This window comes from Oryctolagus cuniculus, chromosome 2, assembly GCF_964237555.1.
Source record: "Oryctolagus cuniculus chromosome 2, mOryCun1.1, whole genome shotgun sequence".
Classification (NCBI taxonomy): domain Eukaryota; kingdom Metazoa; phylum Chordata; class Mammalia; order Lagomorpha; family Leporidae; genus Oryctolagus; species Oryctolagus cuniculus.
Window position 1 is genome coordinate 22,393,085 of NC_091433.1, and position 25,856 is coordinate 22,418,940.

Below are 25,856 nucleotides of genomic sequence, written 5' to 3' on the forward strand. Positions count from 1 at the left end.
TCCATTCACATCAAGATTCATTTTCAATTCTCTTTATATACAGAAGATCAGTTTAGCATACATTAAGTAAAGATTTCAACAGTTTGCTACCACACAGAAACATAAAGTGAAAAATACTGTTTGAGTACTAGTTATAGCATTAAATCTCAGTGTGCAGCACACTAAGGACAGAGATCCTATTGGTTGTGTTTCCCTGAAGACCCCTCATTAATTTAGGCACACATCTTGTGACAGATAATAGACCCTGAAGTAAATAGATTTCATGTCTGGAAATGAGTAAGCTTTTCCTTCGTCTAGGGCGTTAGTTGTGTAAGCTGAGTACATTAAGCAATCTGTTGGTGTTTTTATGGTCACCACCACATGAAGTTCCTCAAATTCCTTTTGTGCTACATTTTCTCAGAATGAGGGCTGCTGTTCTGTGGGCTCTCCTCCAGGTCTTCTCCACTGCCAGGTTTGAGTATGCCCTTTGATTTATCTTTCTCCAAATCTTGAAAACTCCCAGTAGATTCTGTGGCTCCTTGCTATTTGATGTCTGCTAGCCTCACAATTGGGAAATTGGGGGCTTATTTGCTGGCTCTGATTAAACTTCAGTCTTAAGCAGATTCTATATTCCTGCATCTGTCATACAACCTTGTCAGTGCTCTGACCCCTCTTCCAGCTGTAGTTTCAGGCCATGTGTCTCTCTTCTAGGATAGAGATAATTTCTGTTCCTTTTCATGTTACAAGCGTTTTTTTCAGACAATGTTTATTTTCTCATTTTAAGGCTTCAGTTCTATGGAGATACTAGGGGAGAAGAAACTGGGTGGTTAACTTCTTCCCCACAGAGGCTATTGTTACCTTTCTTTTTTTTTAAAGATTTATTTTATTTAATTGAAAGACAGAGTTATAGACAGAGAGAAGTCTTCCTTTCACCAGTTCACTCCCCAAAGGGCTGCAACTCCGGGCTGAAGCCAGTAACCAGGAGTGCCATCTGAGTTTCCCATATGGATGCAGGAGGTTGGGCCATCCTCTACTGCTTTCCCAGATACATTAGCAGGGAGCCAGGTCAGAAGCGGAGCAATTGGGACTATAACTGGTGCCCATATGAGATGCCAGGGCTGCAGGTGAAGGCTTAATGCACTAGGCCATAAAGCCAGCCCCCTATTGTAAAAGGGGACCCTTTCTCAGGTTTCTCACTGAAAATGGCATAATATGCCTCTTTAAAATATGCCACTTAATGATTACTTAGAGCTAAAGTCAGACTCTCACATGAAAGGTACTTTTGTTATACTAGGATGATTAAGGTCATTCTTATCACCAGAGATAGAAAACCAGCTAACATAATTCTGCAATGAACAGCCCTTGCTAAAAATAAATATTTTTTTTTTCAGAGTTTAGGACCTTTAATTTGTCCTAAAGTCACTGAAGCAAAAATCATGATAAAACATTCTGTTTTCCTTTACAAGCCCTCAACGGGAAAAAAAACCCAACTATTTGTAGGAAAAAAAAGTTTTGTACATGGGATGAAACAATATAAATTCAAAACTTACAGATAGGGTTAGCTCTATCACTCATCTCTTTAAAAAGTTTATATGAATATCCAGTCAAAACCGACAGGTATCGCCCTTGAAATGTTATCTCTACGACTTCCAAGCAGACACAGGACTGTGTGCAGACACACTAAAAATAAATATTATATTCCATGAGTCTTCCCATATATTTTAGTTCCATATTCATAATTATCTCTCTGTTAACAAGGAAGTAGAGAAATATTGACCCTTTGGCTCTCCCTTGGGTCTTCTTTCTTTTACTTTATGTAGGTACCTCTATTTATAAAATAAAATATGTATGCTTTTCTCCTATTAATCTATCATATGTCTTAGGCCTAGAAGAAACTCTAACAGAATGGAGGTGATGTTTTGTCTCCCTTATGTCACCAAATGTTTTTGTGATTGTCTAATGAAGTCCACAGGGAAGAGTTCCCACTGGCAGGGGATTCCCTTTATATCTGCACATTAGCAGGTGTATGTTCTTTTATTAGTAATCACTTTGCCTTCACCTACTTATTAACAGTTTTTGCTGAATTCTTTTGCTACTGTCTATCTTGGGTAAGCAAATGCTTGTCTCTCTGCCAGCAGCTGTTTCTTCTTAAATTTCAAGCTAGTTGGTTGTGCTATGAACCCAGCTCTTTATAACAGCTGTGAACCCAGATATTCAGTCTCTACTTTTTGGTAAGGTTATGAGAGATATATTTCCAGCCTTTAACATCCAAAATGGAAACCTTAATGGTATTATTTTAGCTTTTTCGTCACTATTGATAGGCATGTGTGTTTCACTGTTTGAGGTTAGTGGATTGAGTGTTGTATAGTGCCCAGTTCCCTGAGACTTATGTGGAATGTGTGCACTTTCAGTGAATAAAAAGAAGTGTGTGCTGGGTATGGCCAGGGAGCTCCAGTCAGTGCTCCAGGGGGGGATGAGTATCCAGGGTAACACCTAAATTGGGTGTGAATTGAACTGCAATGAACGTGGGGGTACAGATAACTCTTTCATCTGCTGATTTCATTTACTTTGGGTAAATTCCCAGGAGTGGGATGGCTGGAATATACAGTAGGTCTATATTCAGATTTCTGAAATCTCTCCATACTGTCTTCCACAGTGGCTGCACCAGTTTGCATTCCCACAAATAGTGGATTAGGTTACCTTTTCCCCTACATCCTAACCAGCATTTGCTGTTTTTAATTTCTGTATGAAAGTCATTCTAAGTGGGTGAGGTGAAACCTCATTGTGGTTTTGATTTGCATTTCCCTGATGGCTAGTGAAGCTGAGCATTTTTCAAGTGATTTTTGGCCATTTAAATTTCCTCTCTGGAAAAATGGCTGTTCAAGTCTTTTGCCCACTTCTTAAACTAAAATAGATTGTTTGTTTTGTTATTGTTGAAGATATGTGACAACATAATTTGAGGATAGTTACTGCAACAGTGACTTACAGCTGATTGGTAAAAATTTAGAGCAAATCCTGGGGTCTGTGGGGTGATCCTTGCCAGGAGTGAGTTAAAGGGTTGTTGATCCACATTGATATCTCAGTTGATGGTGCAGAGGATTTACAGTGAGGCACAGTAAGGCTCTCACAAAGAAGACCTGTACAGGGAGCAGTATAGTTGAAGTTTCGTTTTTGAGGGTTGATACTGGTAACATTATGAGGAAAAAAGCCAGCAGAAGATAATATCAGAAGTAGGAACTCCTGTTGTGAGGCTGTTCCAATTCAATTGCTGCCAAGCCAATTTCCCTTAACCATAGTTGGTTAGAACCACCAGTTATATATCCGTTGATCCTATGGTTCAGGGCTACAGATTGGGGAAAGCAGAGACAGCTTATTTCTGTTCCATGATGCCTGGGGCCTCGAGATTTGAATGTGGCAGATACTGCAGGTGAATTGATGTCAGGGGACTGGTATCATGTGGAAGTTTGCTTTCTCAGCTGGCTGGTTCCTGGGCTGGGAGGAAGAGAAATCTAGCCTGTTGTGAGAACTTCTAAGGGTGGCCACTCTGCATGTATCAACTGGTGACTTTTAATCTGGTTGTTTTGAGCTTCAAGTATGTTACAAGTGTTTTAGCAAACAGATACAAACAGAAATACCTTTATGGTAGACCCTGGAAAACTACAATGAATTATATCATTTTATTGCTTATAAGCAAATACTCAGCCACCCAGATTCAAGAGGAAGGAAACAGCCCTTCCTGATGAGGAAGCAGTCATGTCTAGAGGAGGCTGTGGGATGGAGTAGTCTTACAGCCATATTTGACAAATACAGCATGCCAGAGGGACTTTGTCATGTTGTGAATAAAAAGAACTGAAGCTTGGAACTGAGGCAGCAAAAACAGAGACAGAGACACAAGCTTGGGTTTAGGATGTTCTCAGTGAATGTAACTGACAGAAGTGATTACATTTAAATCTTTCTGAGAATGTGGCAGGATTCAGATGCATGGCCAAAAATGCTAGTCACAAGAACCAAATTTGTCAGAAAATTTTCTTCTCTGTTTAACCAAGTTCTTTTGGTGTTTATTATTCATTGTGTAAACCATTGTTGACATTTATAAAGAGATAAATTATGTTCCCTTTATGGGGCATACACAGAAGCTATTAAGAGATATGGGGCTAAACTACTCAAGAAAGAAAACATTACCTAAGACTCTACAAAAATTGAATGTATCAAAACCTTTTATAATGACATACATAAACCAATGTGAAGGGGAAAGAAAACTTGAATATTTTAAGAGTTAAGTGACACAATTAATGGGGGAACTATAAAATATTGGGGGGATACAATAAAAATTGGTGTTAACTAAAGCACAGCCTTTTCCTCAGACACATGTCTTGTTTCATTTTGAGATTTATTAAGCTTCTTTTTAAATATTCTTAATCTTCCTGGTTGAATTAGCATGTCTTTATGTTTTTTAAATTGATTAAATATACTTATTTAAAAATCTATTTCATTTCCATGGATTTCCTTGATGAAAAGTAACAGGTGGGGGGATCTTCATATCTGGAGACAAGAATCCTTAACTTTCTGTAGATGATTTTATCATTTTGGAGTTTGTTCATTTTGTGCCTCTATTTTGTCTTCTGAAATAAAAGAATGAGCCAAAGTCCATCATACCTCCATACAGATACCTGGGTGCAATAATGCAAGGCAAATATACATTCATTCAAAGGTTTGCTAAGTCCAATGCTGACAAAGGATTTGTCTCTATGAAGGGAATTCAGAACCAGATCTGAGATTTGGCAAATATAAGTGCATGTCATAAAAGCCAGGAGAGAGTGTTTCCTCATAAATATTTACACAGAGATCTCAGGTGGCTACAAATCTTTAAATGTCAAATACTAACAGCAGTGTTGGCTTTCATTTCTTATACTCAAAATAACCAACACTCAACGCTAATATGATTTCAAAGGGAATTTTGAAAATGCAATGATAAAGTAGCAGATACAAAAATTAGATCTAGGGTAGCTGTTTAGTGCTCTGATATTTACAAAAAGAATTGCTTTGCTTGCTTAGCTCGTAAAGCTAATATTTCTAGGAGTTTCCAATTTTGTTCTGTTTCATAAATTTTTGTTTTGTTTTATAAAAAGAGACTTTTCTCTTATTTTGTGGCTTAAATATGTTGATTCAAGTTAGCTGCCAACTATTTGATCCTAAAACTACTTTTCAAGATCAAATTCTCCACAGGATATTTTTTTCCCTCACTCATCTTGAGATCAAATGTCCTAATTTTAACACTGATAAAGTAACATTTTTGCTTTTAATAATGAAAAGAAATTTTAAAGTATTGGCAGTTTCAGAAGGGCCAGTTGAAACCAAAGTATAGGAATATTGAAAATATTACTAATTGGGACCATGGGGAATTTAATCTTCAGTGAACCTGTTGCAAATAGTGGATAATAATAGTTGCTTCCTAAACTTCTTGTTGAGTTAGTTTATATACATTTATTCAAATGTCATTCATCAAATATCTCATACTCTGAGGTAAAGGGAATGGGTAGGATATAGCACCTGTATATCAGGAGCTATTGTGGGGGTGAAATTTGTATTTTCCCTCACACTAACTGATTAATAGTTGTAATATCATACATACTTTGTGATCTTTGTCATTTACTGTTTTCACATAAATAAATATATTGAATTATTCTATGATCATCACCAGAGGTTTGTGTCATTGTCTTCAAATTAACAGAAGACACTATTCATCCTTCAATACAGAGTTTAGCCACGTGAAAAACTTGATATCACTTGCTAGTTGGCTGTATGCATACAGTGTTTCTAGAGTAAAACTTGGTTTGGTTTTTACATTTGTATATTCATCCACTCATTTTTCTAGGCCCAGCAAACACACATACACACACACACAACTCAATTGCAATCCCACTTCTTCCTGGCTCTCTGGAATTTGCCTCTTGTTGTCCTTGCAATCTGAAATATAGCATTTACTACATAACATTTTCCTAATTTGATTGACTCTTATAGTACATTGTTTGATATCCCAGGACCCAAGGGAAAGATGAATTTGAAAAAGAAGTGAGTTGTGAGTTGCTGAATCATAAGGCAGTGATTCATTGAGCATAACACTGCTGAAAGATTTAGCATAGCAGAAGGAAAATACACTGTTCGTGGGTAAAATTGGTGACTTTGACAAGAGGACTTGTGGGTGTGAGAGTTTGCTGGAGTGTGATAAATAGAAGCACAAATGCCATAGATAAAAGAAGTAGAAATAAGAAACATGAAGGATGAAGTCTAGGCAGTTATTTTTGGAGTTTTCTTTTTTAATTGAAGACAATTTCAAAGCAGTCCCATAGTCTGAAGATGGAAAATTAGTTGTTGTTTTTGTTAAGATGGAAGTAACAGTGCTGAGCAGATCAGAGTGATTTGGTCAGGCTAGAAGCATGGATTTTGCAAGGACTTGGAGAGCAGCATTGGGATTCCATCTACTGAAAAAGGAGGTGAGCAGAGAGCATAAACACAGATGGATATGGAAAGGAACACTTGTGAAGAGATCATGAAATATTTATTTCTAAAGTTTCTGTTTTCCTGGGAAATTAAGATGCAAGGTCAGTACCTGAGAATCAGTTAAGAGGGAATGTTGTAGACCAGAGGAAAGACTACAAGAACAACAATGACCTTTTAGCAAGGCAACAGTGAATAGGGCACAGGATACATTAAGCTTCTGTTTTGGAAACTTCCATTGGAAGTTTGTGTTGTTTCTTCCATCACTTTCAGCTGTGTAGGATTAAACTTGTGGCAGGATGATTGAGTTTAGTCAGGAGTTAGGATTTCCTGGTATGTAAGTGGAGGAAGAGAGAGGAAAGGAATGGAAAGTACGTGAAAAAGGATGGAATGTCCTTTCCTCTACTCCTTAATGATCTCTTCTACTCCCAAGTTCTGAAATGCCACTGATAACCTGAAATCTTCCACATTTATCCCAACTTAGTCCCTGAAGTCAATATGCACATTCCCAACTTCGCTCTTAGATGTCTAATATGAATCTCAAACCTTCAAAATCTTAAACCAGAGTCTCTATCTTCTCTCTAAAACTTGCTCCTTGTCACATTCTTGCTCATTTTGGTAGATGGGAATTCCACTCTCCACATTTTTTTTAAGATTTATCATTTTTATTTTGGGGGCTGAGTGACAGAGATAGAGAGGAGGAGGGGGAAGAGGAGAGAGGAAAGGAGAGGGAGAGGGAGGGAGGGGGCAAGGGAGAGATTGAGAGAAGGGGGGGGAGAGAGAGAGAGAGAGAGAGAGAGAGAGAGAGAGAGATCTTCCATCTGCTGGTTTACTTCCCAAATGTTCCGCAATAGCCAGGGCTGGGACAAGGCTGAAGCCAGAAGCCAGGAATTCCATCTGTTCTCCTATGTGATCGACAGGAACCCAAGCATTTGGACCATCCCCTGCTGCCTTTCCAGGGACATTAGCAGAAAGTTGGATTAGAGGCAGAGGCACTGGGAATTGAATTGACACTCCAAAGTGGGATGCAGGTGTTTGTAAGTGGTGGTTTGACCCACTGCACCACAATGCCAGCCCCTCCCTTCTGACATATTATAAAAATCTTGGAGTCATGCTTAAGTGCTACCTTGTTTTCACACCTCACATATTCTCTCTTTGCAAAGATTCTTAACTCTATTCTCAAAATAGGACAGAGCCTGGCCATGTCCCATCTCCTTTCACTGCTGCTAGGCCCAAGCCACTGCTGTCTGGTGTCTGCATTTGTGCTTTCTTCACATTCTACACTCTAACAACAGCTTGATGGGATGAATGGTACTTAAGCACCAAAATTAGTTACTCAACTCAAAGTGTGTTAAAAGTTTCATCTGTTACTCAGGAATATAGTCAAGTCTATAGTATAGACTAACCTGACTTATATTTCTGGCCCCTTTTACATGGCCTCATCTCCCATACTCTCTCCCTTGGTCATTCTTCTCCAGGTGCTCTGGTCTGCTTGCTATTCCTATGATGCAACAGTCCCTTTCCCTAGCGATACGCCTTCCCAGGGTTTGCTTTCCATAGACGCTGTATCACTTGCTCCATGCTGAGACCTACTCTGATCACGCTACTTAATGTAGCACACACCGTCCTACTCCAGGGTACTTCCTAGCCTCCTTAATTTTCCCATTTAGCTTGTGTGTGATGTGCAGAACTCACATTTTAGATTAGTGAGCTGATGTTTAATTGGCCAAAGCCAAGTGTCTTTATTATAGAGTAATTAATCTGAATTATATCCAATATTATTTATTTTTATGATTTTTAAATTTTATTATTGAAAGTATAAGCATCAGGGGCCAGCACGGTGGTGCCACAGATTAAGCTTCTGCTTCTGACACTGGCATCCAATATCAGAGTGCTGATTTGAGTCCTGGGATGTTCTACTTCTGATCCAGCTTCCTGTTAATGCACCTAGAAAGCAGCAAGTAGTTGGGCTCCTGCCAACTATGTTGGAGGCCTGGATATGGTTCTGAGCTCCTGGCTTTGGCTTGATCTAGCACAAACCATTGAGTCCATTTTGGATAGTGAATCTGGATGGAAGAGCTCTCTCTCTGTCTCTGTCTCTTTCCTTCTCTGTCACTACCTTTAAAATAAATGAATACTCTTAAAAGATATAGCCACCAATTTTCAAACTTTGACCTTAAAGAACTGTATCAAATACCTGATCAACATTCCAGAGAAGGGTTGTTTAGACAGAAAATATACTGCATCTTTGTGATGCTAACTAGGTGCTCATGTGAAAGACTAAGGTTTTACCTCTAGCTCTGCTCACATAAAATAGTTGTGATAGGCATATTCCCAAAAGGGGGTTTGCATTTATCTCTGTAAGTTACTAGTAAAGACATCTAATTTTCATCTCCTAAATCAGGAGATTTTTTTCAATGGTGATGATGTAGTTTTATTCAAACCATCTCATAAACCACACCTTTTATACTGCTAGGTAAAGGTGCTTATGGAATATTTTCAGAAGCAAATTTGAGATTGTTGCTTCATTGTTTTTCTGGTATCTGCTATACACAGTGCATATATATTTGCACAATGACTAAAAAGGTGGATTTGGAAATGGGGTTAAAATGATGAAAAGATAATTAGTTTTAAACTTCTATTGGTGTGTCTGTTTTTATTACATGTGCACAGTTTTAGTACTGGTATTAAATGTCATAGAAATTACCAGGCAAGAAATACATACACCGTTAAAATTTACCAGATTATTTATAGTTTCTAGCAAATAAACTCTTCTCTACAAATAAAATTACATCGATTTAAGCATTACTAAATACAAAATACAACACATGACATACTTTTTCTCCTGAATCTGTTTCTAACTGTGTAATTGCTGCTGTTCCATTTTATTAGAACACATTATACAATAGCATAAAAGGCACCAATAAAACGTCCTGTAGGTTAGGAATTCATCTTTGGTTGAAAAAGAACAACAAGAATGGGGAACCATCTTTCTGATAATGGCTGGTGGTTCACTTATATTACACAGTATCTATAGTCACTTTATGAGCACTCAACTGAAGGGTATTATTTTCTATTCTGTAGATATTTCTCCAATCAGAATTACCATATTGTCATCTGAGGACACCTAGAAACCTCTCAGGGAGCTGGTTAAGAAACCAAAGTGGAAGCATTGTTGAATTCACCATGGAATCATGAATGCCTTTAAACATTAAAAAAATCTTCTGTTATTTCTGTGTTTAAGTGATTGAATAGACTACAAGGAATGCATTTAATAACATCACAGATTTTTGTGTGTGTGATTAGCAAATTACAATGAAGAAAGGAAAGTAATTTTGGTAACTAGTTTTCCAAAAAGGAAGTTTGAATCTAGAACTGGCAGGTTTTGTAAATCCTTCTAATTGTTTCTTTTTAAAGTACAAAAAACTTTTGCAAGCTTCTATCAATCATTTGAATAAGAATTTTAAGACTTTAGCATGTGCATTACTCTGTGCTTTTTTCTTTTCTTTTAAGATTTATATATTTGAAAGGCAGAGTGGCAGAGGAAAAGACAGAGAAACATATCTTCCATGTGCTGGTTCACTGCACAAATGGTTGTGATGGCCAAGGCTGTGCCAGGACAAAGCTAGTATGTGGCAGTAGCTCAAGCACTCAGGCCATTGTTACTGCTTTCCCAGGCATATAAGTCAGGAGCTGGATAAGAAGCACAGCAGCTGGGACTCGAATTGGCAATTCTGATATGCGATGCTGTGGTCCCAAGAGGCTCCTTAACCCCACTGTGTGACAACACCATCCCCTGTATTACTCTGTTTAGAATTACTATAATGAAATATCTGAGTCTGGGTTACTCATAGAGAAAAGGGGTGATACAGGGGGCATGACCTGTAGAGATAGGGTGCATTTTTAGAAACTGATGTAAATAGAATCACACAATGTTAGTTCTTCTAGGTCTGACTTCTTTTATTTAACATTATTGTTGTATTTTTACATATATGATAATATTTAGCACTAGTTTGTTTGCTTATACTATTCTATTTTAAAGATTAGAAAATGTATTCATTCATGTTAGGGTGATGGACACAGAATTTTTTTCCAGCTAAAAGCTGTTACAAATAATGCTGTCAAAAATATTCTTGGGCATAGGTTTTGGTTGAAATGTACACAAAGTGCACCTATTGCACCTGGGGAGGATGCACTTGGAAATGAAATTGCTGGTTCATAAAACAAGCATATGTTCAACTTCAGCAGATAATGCCAAACAGTTTTCCAAAGCAATTTTACCGATTGACACTGCACCAAAAATGAATCAAAGTTCTAGTTCATCCACTTTCTTGCCAACATTATTTGAAATGCTAATTTTCAAAAAATCATGAGGCTCTTTGCACATGTAAGGAGTTTGGTATTGCTACTCCATCCTAATAATAGTCAAAAGCTGAACAAACTGAGAAGCCAACAACTCTCCTTAGATCTATAGGAAGAGCAGGGTCACAAGAAAACATGCTGCCTCCAAAACTGAAGATACTGGCAGATGCCAAAAATCAGTACCAAAAATTTATGAAGTGAAAGCTACAAAGGAATCAGTCAGTGCTGGAGTAGAAAAACTTGGATTGCAAGTTCTGCATTGTTGGAGGCTCAGTGAAAAAACTCTGAATTAACTTGTGTGGCTGGGAGCCAGTCATAGGTGAGTGTCCATGCTTTTGTGAGTTTTATCCAGGAGCTTGACTATCTTCTTAGAGTAAATATTGGAAAATGAAATGCCCTTGTTCTTCCAGAAGGGAGAGGTAAGTGAAAGTATTCTGAAATACGATAGAGCGTTCTGTTCTCAACAAGGTTTGCCCCAGGAGAAACGGCCTAAACAGTGCCTAATCTAATGGGATTTTATCAGAGCCAAACCACTATTGGAGAAGGGAAATACTCACCTTCTAGCTTGATCTAGCTTTCTACATGAAAGAAAGAAAATACTCACTCCAGCCCTCTATAGCCATCCTGTGCCAACGAAGAGGAAGGAGGAGTGAAAATCACTTGTGAAGTTTACAGTACAGACACATAGACACAATAAAATATTTAGATCTGTAGCATCATAGAATGCTTCCACATACACTGACACCTTACCACTACAGTAGCAAAGGCTAAAGAGCTCTGTTTATTTAGTACACCATGCTCAGGAATCAAGAAAACTACACAAGACATATTGAAAGACTAAAACCAGTTTGAAGACACAGAAGTATCAGAATCAGGTGCCACTATGGCAGGGATGTTGGGATTTTATGTCATGGATTTAGAACAACTTTGAACAGTATGTCAAGGATGACAAGAATGAAAGTGGATAACACGTAAGAACAGAGGGGCAATGTAAGCAGACAAATCAAAGAAAGAACAACCACAAAAATTGTTAGTGATGAAGACCAGCATAACAGAAATGACTTTTATATGAGTTTATCAGTAGATCTAATGCAGTTGAGCAAACAATTTCTGAGCTGGAGGATATCTCCATAGAAACTTCCAAAACTTGAAAGCAAAGAGAACAAAGACAAAAATATCCATAATATCCAAGAAAAATGGGAACTAATATAAAAGGTATATTGTACACATGATGGCAATCACTGATAAAGTAAGAAGGAAATTAGTGGAAGAAATATATGAAACAATAATCACAGAGAATTTCTTCAAATTAAATTTAAACACCAAAAGATAGAGCAAGTTAAGACTGAACCCACATTAAGATTCTTGAGATTAGACATGATTCAAAAAATAACCAGGAGTCTTTGGTCATCTCTTTGATTCCAAATTTGGGGAATGTTTCATTGATAACCACTGTTTTGCAGCCAGTGTGAGATCATGCTAGGGAAAACAGTTGCCAGAGGATGGGAATTAGTGTTGAATAAAAGACAAAACATGGTACATTGCTACACTATGAAGACTGAAGAGCTTTTATAACAAGCTTTGGGTAAATAGAGTATTATGAAGTAAAAAAAGTTCAAAGTAGTTATCACAAATTAGCTCTTCAGTACTAATCGATATATTCTTCACAAATTATCACTTAGGTGTAAAGCTGCTTTGCATGGAAATAATATCAGCAAGCAGAACCTAGAAGGGAGCTATGTGAGGGAGAATTTGGAGGCTGTGACAACCTTAGGAAATAACATTGTCTAGCACAGCAACAAAATGATCACAGGAACAACACTGACTTGGATAGAAGAATTTGACAATGATGTATATCAGAATTTTAAATTTTAATTGGAAAGCAAAAGTTCAAGCTTATTACTAGCATCCTAAGAATAAATATACTTGCAAAGCATTGGTATGATCTGTAACATAAATACTATTCACATAATTAATTAATGAAACAGGAATCTGGAGTACTCACGTAGCCAGACGTTTCTAAATACAAACATTTTGTGGATGTCAAAATAATGGGAATAGTGGATTAACAGAGAGCACACACTGCTAGATAATTTACACATTCAAATAGAAGTGGAAATTATCTGTCTAATCATCACTAATTTGCTCTGTATTACATTGTTTAATGTTGTAGCTTTAGACTCATTCTACTACTATTATAATAGGGTACTAATTTAACCTTTTCCAAGATATTCAAAGATTTTATGAGAACTTTCAAAAATGGGCAAAGTTAAAATGAAGAAGAAAATAGCTTTTAGACCATTTAGATAAGGCATATGTCATTATAATTGAATTTGAAGATGAAATAGACACTTTACTTGATTAAATTTAGCTCTGAAGTTATTGGTCATAAAGACAGAAATGGAAATCATCCTGCAAAATTCTCACCAATTATTAGAAGGAATTATGCAAGGTTTCTGTTAATTTTTTCTTCTTTGATAATCCTTCTTTGAATTACTCCTTAAAAATGAAAAATAATCCATTTTAACTGTCATTCTGTTACTCCTTAGCACTTTGCATTTTTTTATAATAGAATCTTTGTTAATGTAAAAATAATATCATCACAGATTGAGGTTATGTGAAAAGATGAAGGAATCCTTACAAAATTGATATTAAAAATTTGCCACATCCATAAGCATGAGAAACTCTTTGTTTATGCTGTGATAAAGGATAGGACTAAATATTACTGGATTTGAATACTGATATTAGTCTTTTAATTTTGAATTTTTTAATCAGGTTTCACTTTTCACTCCCCCAATGCCCACAATGACTGAAGCTGGTCCAGGAGCCCAGGTATTTGAACCCTCACTGCTGCTTCTCGGGGTCTGCATTAGCAGAAAGCAGATGTCAGAGCTGAATCTAGGAATGGAACGTAGACACTTGGATGTGGGACACACATATCTTAACTGCTCAATTAAACATTCACTCCCAAATCCTTTGCAATCCCTTTTTGATTGGTTTTATATGTATGGCTTCTATTAAATTATTTGACTTCTGGGAAACTCAATTTCCACATTTGCAAGATGATGCTACTAGTATGTTCCTTGAAGATTTATTCAAGATTTTACCTTGAAGATTACAATATGGCAAGCTGAAGTTGTGGCCTCAATGTGTCCCTCCAAAATTCATAATTTGAAAATCTAATCACTAATGTGATGGTATTAGGAGGTGGGACCTTTGGGAGGTGATTTAGGCTTAGTGTCCTCATAAAAGAGGCCGCAGAGTGTTTCAACTATGCCTGGGAGCTTTCCCATGTGAGGAGGCAGTGAGAAGTCATCATCTATAGACCAGAAAGTGGGTCCTCAGTAGATGCAAAGCCTGCCAGCACTTTTTTCTTGGACTTTCAAGCCTTTGGACTTATGAGCAATGGACTTTTGTTCTTTATAATCTGCTCAATAAAAGTGTTTTATTATAGAAGCCTGAATGGGCCAAGAAAGCTACTTAAAATATATTTGGTAAATATATTCATCCCTGAAACATGCATGTAAATTCTTCTTGGCTTCTAGAACACTCTGGAAAAAGGTTATTTCCAATGATACAGTAAACTATTTTTTAGTATGTAAAAGGAATACACTCTAAAATGACAATAAAATACAGTAAATATAAGTACAGAGACCAGTAGCTTAATTGATTATTTTTATTAGCATTATGAACTGTATATAATTGTGTGTGCCATACTTTTGTATGACTGGCAGCACCCTAAGGTTGTTTATACAACCCCTAGCATCACACCAAACACACGAGTAGTACATTATGCTGTAACAATATGACAGCTAGAACATTATGAGATCATGGGAGATTTTCAGCTTCATTGTAACCTTTGTTGAATGTATGGTCCATTACTGACCATGAATTGTATATGTGGTATATGACTGTAGTTTTGTCTGCTTAATGATACTTTATTATTGGAACTGTATACTTAACAATAAGACAAGACCATGGTAACGAACATAAACACTGATTCTGAGGTTCAGTTTCCATAGCTTACTTTACCATTTTCTCTGTTTAAATGATATCTGCCCACAGCTTATTTTGTTAAAAAAGATAAATAAATATCTGAGAAGCTCCATGAAAAAAAACACACATAAGCCTCCATAATTATAGTGTTTCATAGAGTCTAGTGATCAAACTTTGTTTTCTAGACTCTTCTGTGTACTTCAAATTCTAGAGTGTCTTCTGTGACTTACTTTCTTTTTAGATGCTAAGAGCTCTGGTGTCCACAGGATAACGTGATAGGTGTAATGCCACTGGCTCTGTGTACAACCCACCTGATAACTTCTTGTTTTCTATTTTCCTTATGTTTGAAGGTAGCTATGTGTCCCAGATTCCATTCAGATCGTTCAACAGAAACACTCCCTGAGGAATCAAATATTCATGCCAATTTCTACTGAAGGTATAGTTTATAATGAAACATCAAAACATGAATTATTGCTTCATTCAGAAATTAGCTTATTCCCAGAGCCTTTAAATTGGCCGTGATCAAGACATTAAAGTGGAGTGAACCTCACGATTTGTGTCTGAGCTTCCTATGACTCACAGTAACCTCAAGGAATCACTGAGGAGACTGTGGTTGTTTAAACTGAGCATTTTATTATGTTTATTCTTAAATACATAGGAATAATTTACTTCAATTTAGTACAAGACTAAAATTTACTTCCATCTAAATCTAAATCTTTTGTGAAAACTTGAAAAAAACTATAGATCTTCATTTGTTGTCTTGGTATCTGTTACGTTGATCTTGAATCATTTCATTAATTGCTCTAAAACTCGAGTTCAGAATAATAAAATTGTGTGTATAGCTTTATTAATCTTTGCTTTGCTTTTGTCTTGTTGCCTTCCATGGGATAATCTCAAACCTTGATTAGTTATTTAAAAATCAATATCTTATAAAGAGAAAATTGCTTTTATATCTTACTCTACACTGTTTTGCTACACAGCATTATTGGTTTAAGTGAAGAAATGTTAACTGCTTGAATTAAAAGGAATCTTATACATGGCTGGATAGTGCAGTCTCAGCAGCATGGACTACTGTGTGACAAAGGAAACACATTATTAAAGTAGCTTATCATTTATTCTGCAAAATTCCTTGAGAATCAGGGTCACTTCTGCTAATTGGCAACTTACTACATTGTCCATTGTTTTTTGCACTTGTTTGATTGTTTTTATTGACACATGATTATAAGAAGTTGGTATTGAGATACTTTTAAATTTCTAATAATTTCTTTTCACAATATTATAATGGTGTCCCTTTATCCATTCATCCGGATTGTGTATATTTACTTTAATTCTTCAAACTTCTGGTAGAAGCTTGAAGTTAGAGACTTTAAAATCTTCCTAGCACCAATTTAGATGAATAATGTGGATGAATAATGTGGATTTTATTGTTTCTTGTTCCCTATGTAAGGGATGTCTCTGGGCCTAGCCTCCAAATGACATATAATTGTAATGTTTAGCATAGCTGTATTAGATTATGTTACAGATCAAAATGCCCTTCTCTCTTGACTCTTCGGACAGAAAGTGAAGCCATTTTGAAGTCATGTTCCCTTACCTATGCTGTGCTCACTGATTAACATGACGCTAGAGCTGAGAAACGGCCCATTCATTCTTAAGAGTATCAGCAAATTGGATTCTGGGAAGGTGTCAGAACACCATCAAAAACATTTGGAAAAGTAGGCAGTATATAATGTAAGGAGGTTCATGAATGCAAGCAACATTGGTTATGTAAAAATAAATCATATGACAAAAGTAACTTTTTAAAAATAAGCAACATTTTGACTTCCTCATTTCCAACTGGATTGTTTATTCTGTTGTTGAATTTCTTGAACTCTTTATAGCTTCTGAATATTAACCCTTTATCAGTTACATAGTTTGCAAATATTTTCTCCCATTCTGTCGATTGCCTCTTCACTTTGCTGTGTTTCTTTTGCAATGTGGAAGCTTTGGCTTTGATTGACTGTGCTTCTGGAGTCTTTCCCAAGAAATCTATGCCTGTGCCAATGTCTTGCAGAGTTTCCCCAATGTTCTCTAGTAATTTGATATTATTGGATTGTAGATTTAATTAGGTCTTTGGTCCATTTTGAATGGATTTTTGTGTAAGGTGTAAGGTAGGGGTTTTGTTTCATATTTCTGCATGTGGAGATCTACTTTTCCCAGCACCATTTGTTGGAGAGACTGTCCTTTCTCCAGGGATTGGTTTTAGCTCCTTTGTTAAAGGTAAGTTAGTTGTAGATGTATGGATTGATTCCTGGAATTTCTGTTCTGTTCCATTGGTCTACACATCTGTTTTTGTGCCGGTATCAAGCTGTTTTGATTAAAATTGTCCTGTAGTATGTCTTGAAATCTGGTATTGTGATGCATCGGGCTTTGCTGTTGTTTTGTAAGATTGCCTTAGCTATTCGGGGTCTCTTGTGTTTATATATGAATTATTCTGCTAAATGGCATAATTACACAATTACATGCAATTGGTATGGGTTATTTATTTATTCATTTATCACTGAATGTTCAGTGTGGTTCCAAGCACTGTTGAGACAAGCTTCGAGTCTGGAATCAGATACAGGTTTAAAACAGCTTCAATACTTGCAAGCTGTATGAGCCTGAGCCTCTAAGGCATATACTTTATTCATTCTGTTATTGAGAGGACTTAGAGAAGATGAATTCACATTCGGATTCTGGCACAGAGTAGGAGTTCAATGGATATTAATTGTCTCTTTTATCCATCCTCTCCTCTATTAGAGAAAAAATGCATTTGATTCACTCCCTAAGGGTAGAAGCTAATGGAGAACAGCTGAGGTATAACTGGAACAAACCAGAGAGTTGATAGATTTTGCTACTCCAGACAGAAGAATTTGAACTACTGGAAAGGGCTTAAACTAAGCAGAAACTGCCTGCTTTGAAAAACCAAGAAACCATAGTCATTCAAGAAATAGGAAGGTTTAGAAACTCAGTGAGTTACAAAATAATATCCATGTGGGATTTAAATATAGTAAAGCTGATCATGGTGAACAGCCGAGGGAGAGGGAATCCGATGAGTGTTAATACATTCAGGATGTAGACAGGCCGTGCTGATTTTTAATATTTGAGGACTGTTTTCTCTTCCTTTTTACTCCTTAAAAAGTGAATATGTTTTAATGTTTTGCAAGTCTAATATTTGGCCATTTGTTTTAAAGTAAGCTTTATGTGATCATCCTGAATTTCTGGAATTTTCAGGTTTTTTTTAAAGATTTATTTTCATTTATTTGAAAGACACAGTTGTAGAAACAGACAGACAGAGAGAGAGAGAGAGAGAGAGAGAGTTCTATCCACTGATTCGCTCCCCAAATGGCCACAATGGCCAGCACTGGGTCAGACTGGAGTCAGGAGCTAGAAGCTTCCTCCTGGTCTCCTTCATGGGTGCATGAGCCCACACACTTGGGCCATCCTCCACTGTCTTCTCAGATACATCAGCAGAGAGATGGATATGAAGTGGAGCAGCCAGGATTTGAACTGGTTTCATATGGGATGCTGGTACAGCAGGCTGAGGCTTTACCCACTACACCACAGCACGGCCTCTCTAGTTTTTCTAGTAAGAAGAACTATAAAGATTCAAGATAAGGGCATGGCACAAAATAGGATTTTAAAAAATGACCAAAAAGTGGAAATTAATTTTCTTCTAAGACTCATGGTGATAGTTTTTTACTTTTCAATAATAATTCTTCTATGGAGTATTGTGATAGTCATAGTAATATGGGATTAGGGGTACTGAAAAGGAGAAAATAGCCGCAGGTAGAATGCATGGAATTTGGCTCATTGGATGCGGCAGAAATAGAAACAAGCATTAGAGAAGTTTGACATATAACGAAGAGGAAAATCAACTTGGGTCCCTGGAGATTGTTTAAATTCTAACTCTAAATGGGCAAGGAATAAATGTGACTTGAAAGAAGACATACAGATGGTCAATGTATATATGAAGATACCCGACATCACTAATCATCAACAAAATGCAAGCCAAACCACAAGAAAATATCACCTCATACCTGTTAGAATTGCTATTATCAGAGAAAATAATACACCAAGTATTGGCAACGATGTAGAAAATCAGAAACCTTATACACTGTTGATGGGTATGTCAATGGTGCAACTACTATGGAAAACATTAGGGAGGTGCCTCAACAAATTAAAAACAGAATTTCCATGCTATCCAGTGACCTGACTTTGGGGTATTTATCCACGAGAATTGAAATGAGAACCTTGAGATATTTACATGTTTGTGTTCATTGCAGCATTATTCACAATAGCCATGACCTGTAACCAATCTAAATGCCCATCAATGGTTGGATGGAAAATTAATGACATCTAAACATACCCAAATATATCCTCAAAAAAGAAGGAAATGTTGCTATATGTAATAACCTGGACGAACCAGGTCTAATTAAAAAAATAAGAAGGTAGTTGGAGAGATAATCACTGAAATTTTAAAGATGCTTTCTGTGAGTGCTAGGATGGAGAAAAGAGCTGTTAACTGATTTCATTGTTGACAGCTGTACCCTCTGTTCTGTTTATGCTAGAACTCTGAAGTATGTGATATTAGTAGGATATATTGTTGTTTCTTCAAAACATTTATTACATATTTCTCCAAGCATACTTGCTGCCAGGTGTTTTTGGAAAGCCACAGTAAACATTAAACAATTAGTAGCCATTTTAAATTCAATTTTGCTAGGAAATGGCATTTAGTAATAAATAGAACTCAGAGGAACAATTTCATCTTTGTACAATGTATTCTTTTGACAAAAGAATCCCTATTGTTCCAGAATTCTAATTTCAAAGGACAGAAGTACAAAATCAACTTTCCTCCAAACTTTGACTTTTGTCATTATAACTACAACACATATTATTGTATAGATTGTTATATTCTTCGTATCTAGAGCACAGCGTTGACAATGTATGGGAACATTATATAATTTTATTTTATTCTGCACTGAATTTTTTCCTAGTCCTTGGGCAAACTACAGATTTGTTAACTGCTCCCTCAGTAGACTTCTTAATATCAGTGATTTTATTTTTTCCCTAATAAACATAAAGGAATCTAACCAAATAGAAAGACATTTTTTTTGTAAAGGTAGACAGCATCATGAAAAGCTCAATTCTTCCACACTTTGTTTGGTAAATTTAATGTGATTTAAAGAAAAGTGACAGCAAGATGTTTTATTTCTTTATCTGTTTTAACTAGATTTAAAACAGACCGCGATTCTCCAAAGAATAATGATCTCTCTTTGGGAATAGCAGAGCATTGCAATGGGAATACACAGGCAGTAGTTAAATATGAATGTATTTAAGGAGTTTGAACAAAGACACAGTTTTAATGATGAAAGAAATGGATGTTAACAAGCTGCTTAGATACAAAGTTCATTTGTTTTGGACAGCAGAGGCAGGAATTGGCATCAGTTTATTAGTGGAAGTGCACTTGCAGGGCAAGTGTTCTGTAGACTGTCTTGTTTGAATTGTTGCAGTTCCAAAGATTGTTTAAAAACATCCTTTATTACAGAAATTTTTTTATATGCATGAAAGCAAAGCAAAGCATGGGATGGATGTAGAATGAGAAGAAATTTCTTTCTTTTAAAGGTTTTTTTCAAAGGTTCTTAAAAAAAAAAGATTTATTTTTATTTACTTTAAAGAGTTACAGAGAAAGGTAGAGACAGAGAGAGAAGTCCTCCATCTGCTGGCTTACTCCCCATATGGCTGCAATGGCCGGAGCTGAGCTGATCTGAAGCTGAGAGCCAGAAGCTTCTTGCGGGTCTTCTCACGCGGGTGCAGGGGCCCAAGGACTTGGGCCATCCTCTACTGCTTGCCCAGGTCATAGCGGAGAGCTGGATCGGAAATGGAGCTGCCAGGATTTGAACCAGTGTCCGTACAGAATGCCAGCACTTCAGGCTGGAGCTTTAACCCGCTGCACCACAGTGCTGGCCCCAAGAAGAAATTTCTTTTGGGCTCCTTGAATGTTCTTAATAAAGTACTTATCTCATTGGCAGGCTGGAGCTCTCCTCCTTCATAACTTCTTAGGTCAAATTTTGTCTTGATATCAACTTTCACACTAGAGAGGTTGATAATGATGTATATATGACAAAATATACAAGGAAGTGACTGTTGGGGTATCTAAAATAGAATATCAATGGGAGTATTAGCCCAACCAGAGATTACAATATATTATACAGGCTATATAACTAGAAGAGTGTTGTATTTAGATATGAATAGACAGAAAGAGAAGCAGAATTCTTTAGAATATTCAAAAATATATTCAATTATATTTGAAAATATGTACTTGGTTTAGGTAGTATCTCACATTCAGAGAAAGTTGTTTATTAAAATAAAATAATTTTTTATTAATATGATTTATTAAAATTTATGTGGGAAGCAAATCACCATATGGAAGATTAAAATTAGATTAATATTTCCCATCATGAGTACTAGGATAAATGCCAAATTGATCAAATATGTAAGTGTAACATGAAACCATTTTTAGTTTTCGGAAATATTATTGGTCAAATACTTTATAACCTGTACTGGGAAAAATATGTTCCAGCTGTTTTCCAAATTCTGAAGCAATAGAAACAGTGATGAATTCATTTATTAAAATGAACCACATTTTTCATAGTTTAAGGAAAAGAACAGGGGCAAAATAAAGAGAAATAATAGAATGATATAGTATTTGAGAGTTATGGCTATGGTTTAAATAGAAAGTGGCTCCCAAACATAGGCAGACGGTGAAATTGCAAAATCATAAGTGGATAGTACTAAGCAGATAGAAACAATCCAATTATAATGTCTAGGAGATGAGCCTGGTGGAAGGTCCCCAGATCTCTGGGGATGTACTCTCCGAAGGCAGTTCCTGTGAGAAGGTTGGTTATAAAAACCAGCTGGGCCTTGCCACTCTCTCTCGCTCTGCTTCCTGGATCACCTTGTGGTAATTTCTCTGCACGTGCTCTGCCTTTGAAAGCCTCCAGCCTCACCAGACAATCACACTAGTGGGCTTCATCTTAGACTGTGGACCTCAAAAACGTAAGCCCAAACCAAGCTCTTTCCTTCAAGAGTGAACTGTATAGAGTATTTTGAGTTAATGATTAAAAAGCTGAGTAGTAAACCTATTATAGGAAAAAGACCGATTCTCCTAATATCTAAAGAATTTATAATTATGGAAAAGAAAAACTAAAACAAGAATATTAAAATAAGCAGGAAAAGATCAAAGATCTAACAAATGAAAAAAATATAAATTATTTAATCTGACACATAAAAAGGAAAAAATACAAACTAAAATTAAATTGAGACATGATATTTCTTTCTTTCTTTCTTTCTTTCTTTCTTTCTTTTTTCTTTCTTTCTTTTTTTTTTTTTTTTTTGACAGGCAGAGTGGACAGTGAGAGAGAGAGAGAGAAAAGTCTTCCTTTTGCGGTTGGTTCACCCTCCAATGGCTGCTGCAACATGCTGCGGCCAGCACATTGCACTGATCCGAAGCCAGGAGCCAGGAGCTTTTCCTGGTCTCCCATGCGGGTGCAGGGCCCAAGGACTTGGGCCATCCTCCACTGCACTCCCGGGCCATAGCAGAGAGCTGGCCTGGAAGAGGGGCAACCGGGACAGAATCCGGCGCCCCAACCAGGACTAGAACCCAGTGTGCTGGCGCCGCAAGGCAGAGGATTAGCCTATTGAGCCACAGCGCTGGCTGAGACATGATATTTCAATTAGATTGTCAATAATTTCAAAAGTTTGAAAAAATACTCTTTTGGCAAGGCTGTGGGAAAGCAAAAGGCCAAGTGGGAATGCAAAAATGATTCAATAGCTGTAGAGAGAAATTTGGTGATGTCTGGGTAACTTACTCATCTTCGACATTTCAAGGAAACTGTTAAAGATCCACTTGAAAAAATATTAAAAATTTTAAAATTATATATTATGGCATCTCAGTAGCAAAAAGACTAGACATAATCTCAATATACATGAAAAAGAATCACTTATTCATCACATAGTAAGTTGGTAGTTCTAAAAGGAAAGAGTCAGAATCATTCTTTGATACAGAATGAGTTAAATTGCTACATGTTGATATGGCATAATTTCTAATATACATTATTAAATGAAAAATAAGAAACTGTATAAAGCATAAATGTCATGCTTCCTTTTGGAAAAGCAGATGAGTTTATGTTTATATTTGCACTAGAAACAATTTAAGTTAATCAAATTTAGTTGCCACACCACCTAGAAGAGCAATATTTGTATTATGCAGTCATAAAAGGGAACATACTACATTTTATGGACCCTATCAGAATGTCTTCTTGGGATCTGTATCTAATCAAAGTTTCTTGGGCCAACCCTAAATACATGAATCCTGGAATATATTGGGTCATATGGTCAACTCCTTAAGAGGGCAGACAGACAGAAACAGGGAGCAGTGAGGGTCATGGCATGGCTATAACTTGGCCCCAATGGAAGGCAGTCCAAAGTACAATGTCCCTTGTGATTTGAGTGCTAGAGTAAGGACCTCCACCCTGTGCCCAGGTCTGAAGGCAGTACTAAAGAAAATGGGATAGATGAGAATTCTATAAACTTTGACTTTGGAGCCTTGTTAGGGATTGAACAGGATTTGGCTCTACAAACTCATGTAGACATATAAATCACAAAGTCTTATGTAATAGTTGATTATTTGAGGATGGAGACTTGATCTGTTTATGGCACCCACCTGAGAAGTGGGGCTCCTGGAAGTTTTTATGTCCTTGGTGGCTTGGCATTGGCAAGCAATTCTCCTGAGTTGATTATATGGGCCAAGGGTGCTTTATGTCTCTCTTTGTTTCTGGGCTCACCACATATTTTTCTTCTGCTCCTGCTGGGCCACTACCAGCTTCTACTAGATGCGAGACTAATGGGGCCACCATTTTTAGAATGTGAACCTCAACTGTAATCATAAATATAGCTTCTTTCTACCTAAATTGGCCTTCTCAAGGATTTCAAAGTAACAAAAAGCTAATTAATACAAACCTGTAAGCCTTTACAAAATTAAAATTTGGAAATTAAATAAAAAACACTAAGAAATTTAGGTTTAAACCTGAAAGTTCAAAACACTTGTAAACAATAAACTTTACTATATAGTAGGTTCATACAGTAGTCATAAAATTAGTAAAGACAAATTACAAATGACAGTACTTGGGGTCACAGTATGAAATATTTAAGACTAAATTGGATTATGTGGTGTTTAAGAAATTATTTAGAATATCCCATCAAAGAATACTCCAAAAACAAAGAGAAAACAAACTTGGATGATAAATTAAACAATAGGACAAGTGATGATGATTGCTGATATTAAGTGATATTAAGTTCATATAGGTTTAGACTTTATGAAGGTTTGGAACATTTTTTTTTTTTTTGACAGGCAGAGTGGACAGTGAGAGAGAGAGACAGAGAGAAAGGTCTTCCTTTGCCGTTGGTTCACCCGCCAATGGCAGCTGCGGCTGGCGCGCTGCGGCCAGCACACTGCGCTGATCCGATGGCAGGAACCAGGTGCTTCTCCTGGTCTCCCATGTGGGTGCAGGGCCCAAGAACTTGGGCCATCCTCCACTGTATTCCCAGGCCAGAGCAGAGAGCTGGCCTGGAAGAGGGGCAACCGGGACAGAATCCGGCCCCCGACCCGGACTAGAACCAGGTGTGCCGGCGCCTCAAGGCGGAGGATTAGCCTAGTGAGCCGCGACGCCGGCCGGTTTGGAACATTTCAAAATAAAATAAAAAGAAAAAGAAAAGAAGAGCAAGAGAATATTTTAGTACATTTTAGAAGATGATGAAAATATTTTATATAGAAAATTATGTGTGTATTGTTACGATCTATAACGTAAATGTTATGTTTGAAAACATCCATTAAAGAAATAGAAGACATTAAAAATGGAGAAGTCTTCTAAGTTCATGGATTGGAAAAGTCAATATCATAAAAATGTCCATACTACCAAAAGCAATTTACAAATTTAATGTAATCCCAAACAAAATACCAATGGCATTCTTTGCAGATCTTGAAAAAATGATGCTAAAATTCTTATGGAAACACGAGAGATCTGAATAGCCAAAGAAATCTTATACAACAAAAACAAAGCCAGATTTCAAGACGCACTACATGGCAGTTATAATCAAAACAGTCTGGTACTGGCACAAAAGCAGAGTAGTAGGCCAATGGAAGAGAATAGAAACTCTAGAGATCAATCTACACATCAGCAACCAATTTATCTTTGAGGAAGGAGTTCAAATCAGTCCCTGGAGTGAGGACAGTCTCTTTAACAAATGGTTCTGAGCAAACTGGTTCTCCACATGCAGAAGTATGAAAGTAGACACCTACTGTTCACCTTACACAAATCCCCTTGAAATGGATCAAAGACCTAAATCTATGACCTGATACTCATCAAATTATTGGAGAACATTGGGGAAATTCTGCAAGACATTGGCATAGGCAAAGACTTCTTGGAAAATACACCAGAAGAACAGGAATTCAAAGTCAAAATTGACAAATTGGGGGGTGGAGCTGTGGCACAGTGGCTTAACGCCCTGGCCTGAAGTGCTGGCATCCCATATGGGCGCCGGTTCGAGTTCTGGCTGCTCCACTTCCAATCCAGCTCTCTGCTATGGCCTGGGAAAGCAGTAGAAGATGGCCCAAGTCCTTGGGCTCCTGCACCCATGTGGGAAACCTAGAAGAAACTCTTGGCTCCAGGTTTTGGATTGGCCCAGCTTTGGCCATTGTGGCCACTTGGGGAGTGAACCAGCAAATGAAATACCTCTCTTTCTCTCTCTGTCTCTGTCTCTCTCTTCCTCTGCCTCTGTCTCTCTGTAACTCTGCCTTTCAAATACATACATACATACATATATACATAAATAAATAAACATTAAAAAAAACACAATGAGGTCTCACCTTATGCCAGTTAGAATGGCTGTCATACAGAAATCAACAAGCAACAAATGCTGGCGAGAATGTAGGAAAAATGCACCCT

General features: G+C 37.0%; 1 long non-coding RNA gene across 1 annotated transcript; it reads left to right on the forward strand.

Annotated features, from left to right (window-relative positions):
• Window positions 1-383: 383 nt before the first annotated feature.
• On the forward strand, window positions 384-15,309 carry LOC127490232 (uncharacterized). The gene is made up of 3 exons (XR_007918073.2): window positions 384-451; window positions 13,615-13,671; window positions 15,186-15,309. It is a non-coding gene; the product is annotated as an uncharacterized lncRNA (long non-coding RNA).
• Window positions 15,310-25,856: the final 10,547 nt, after the last annotated feature.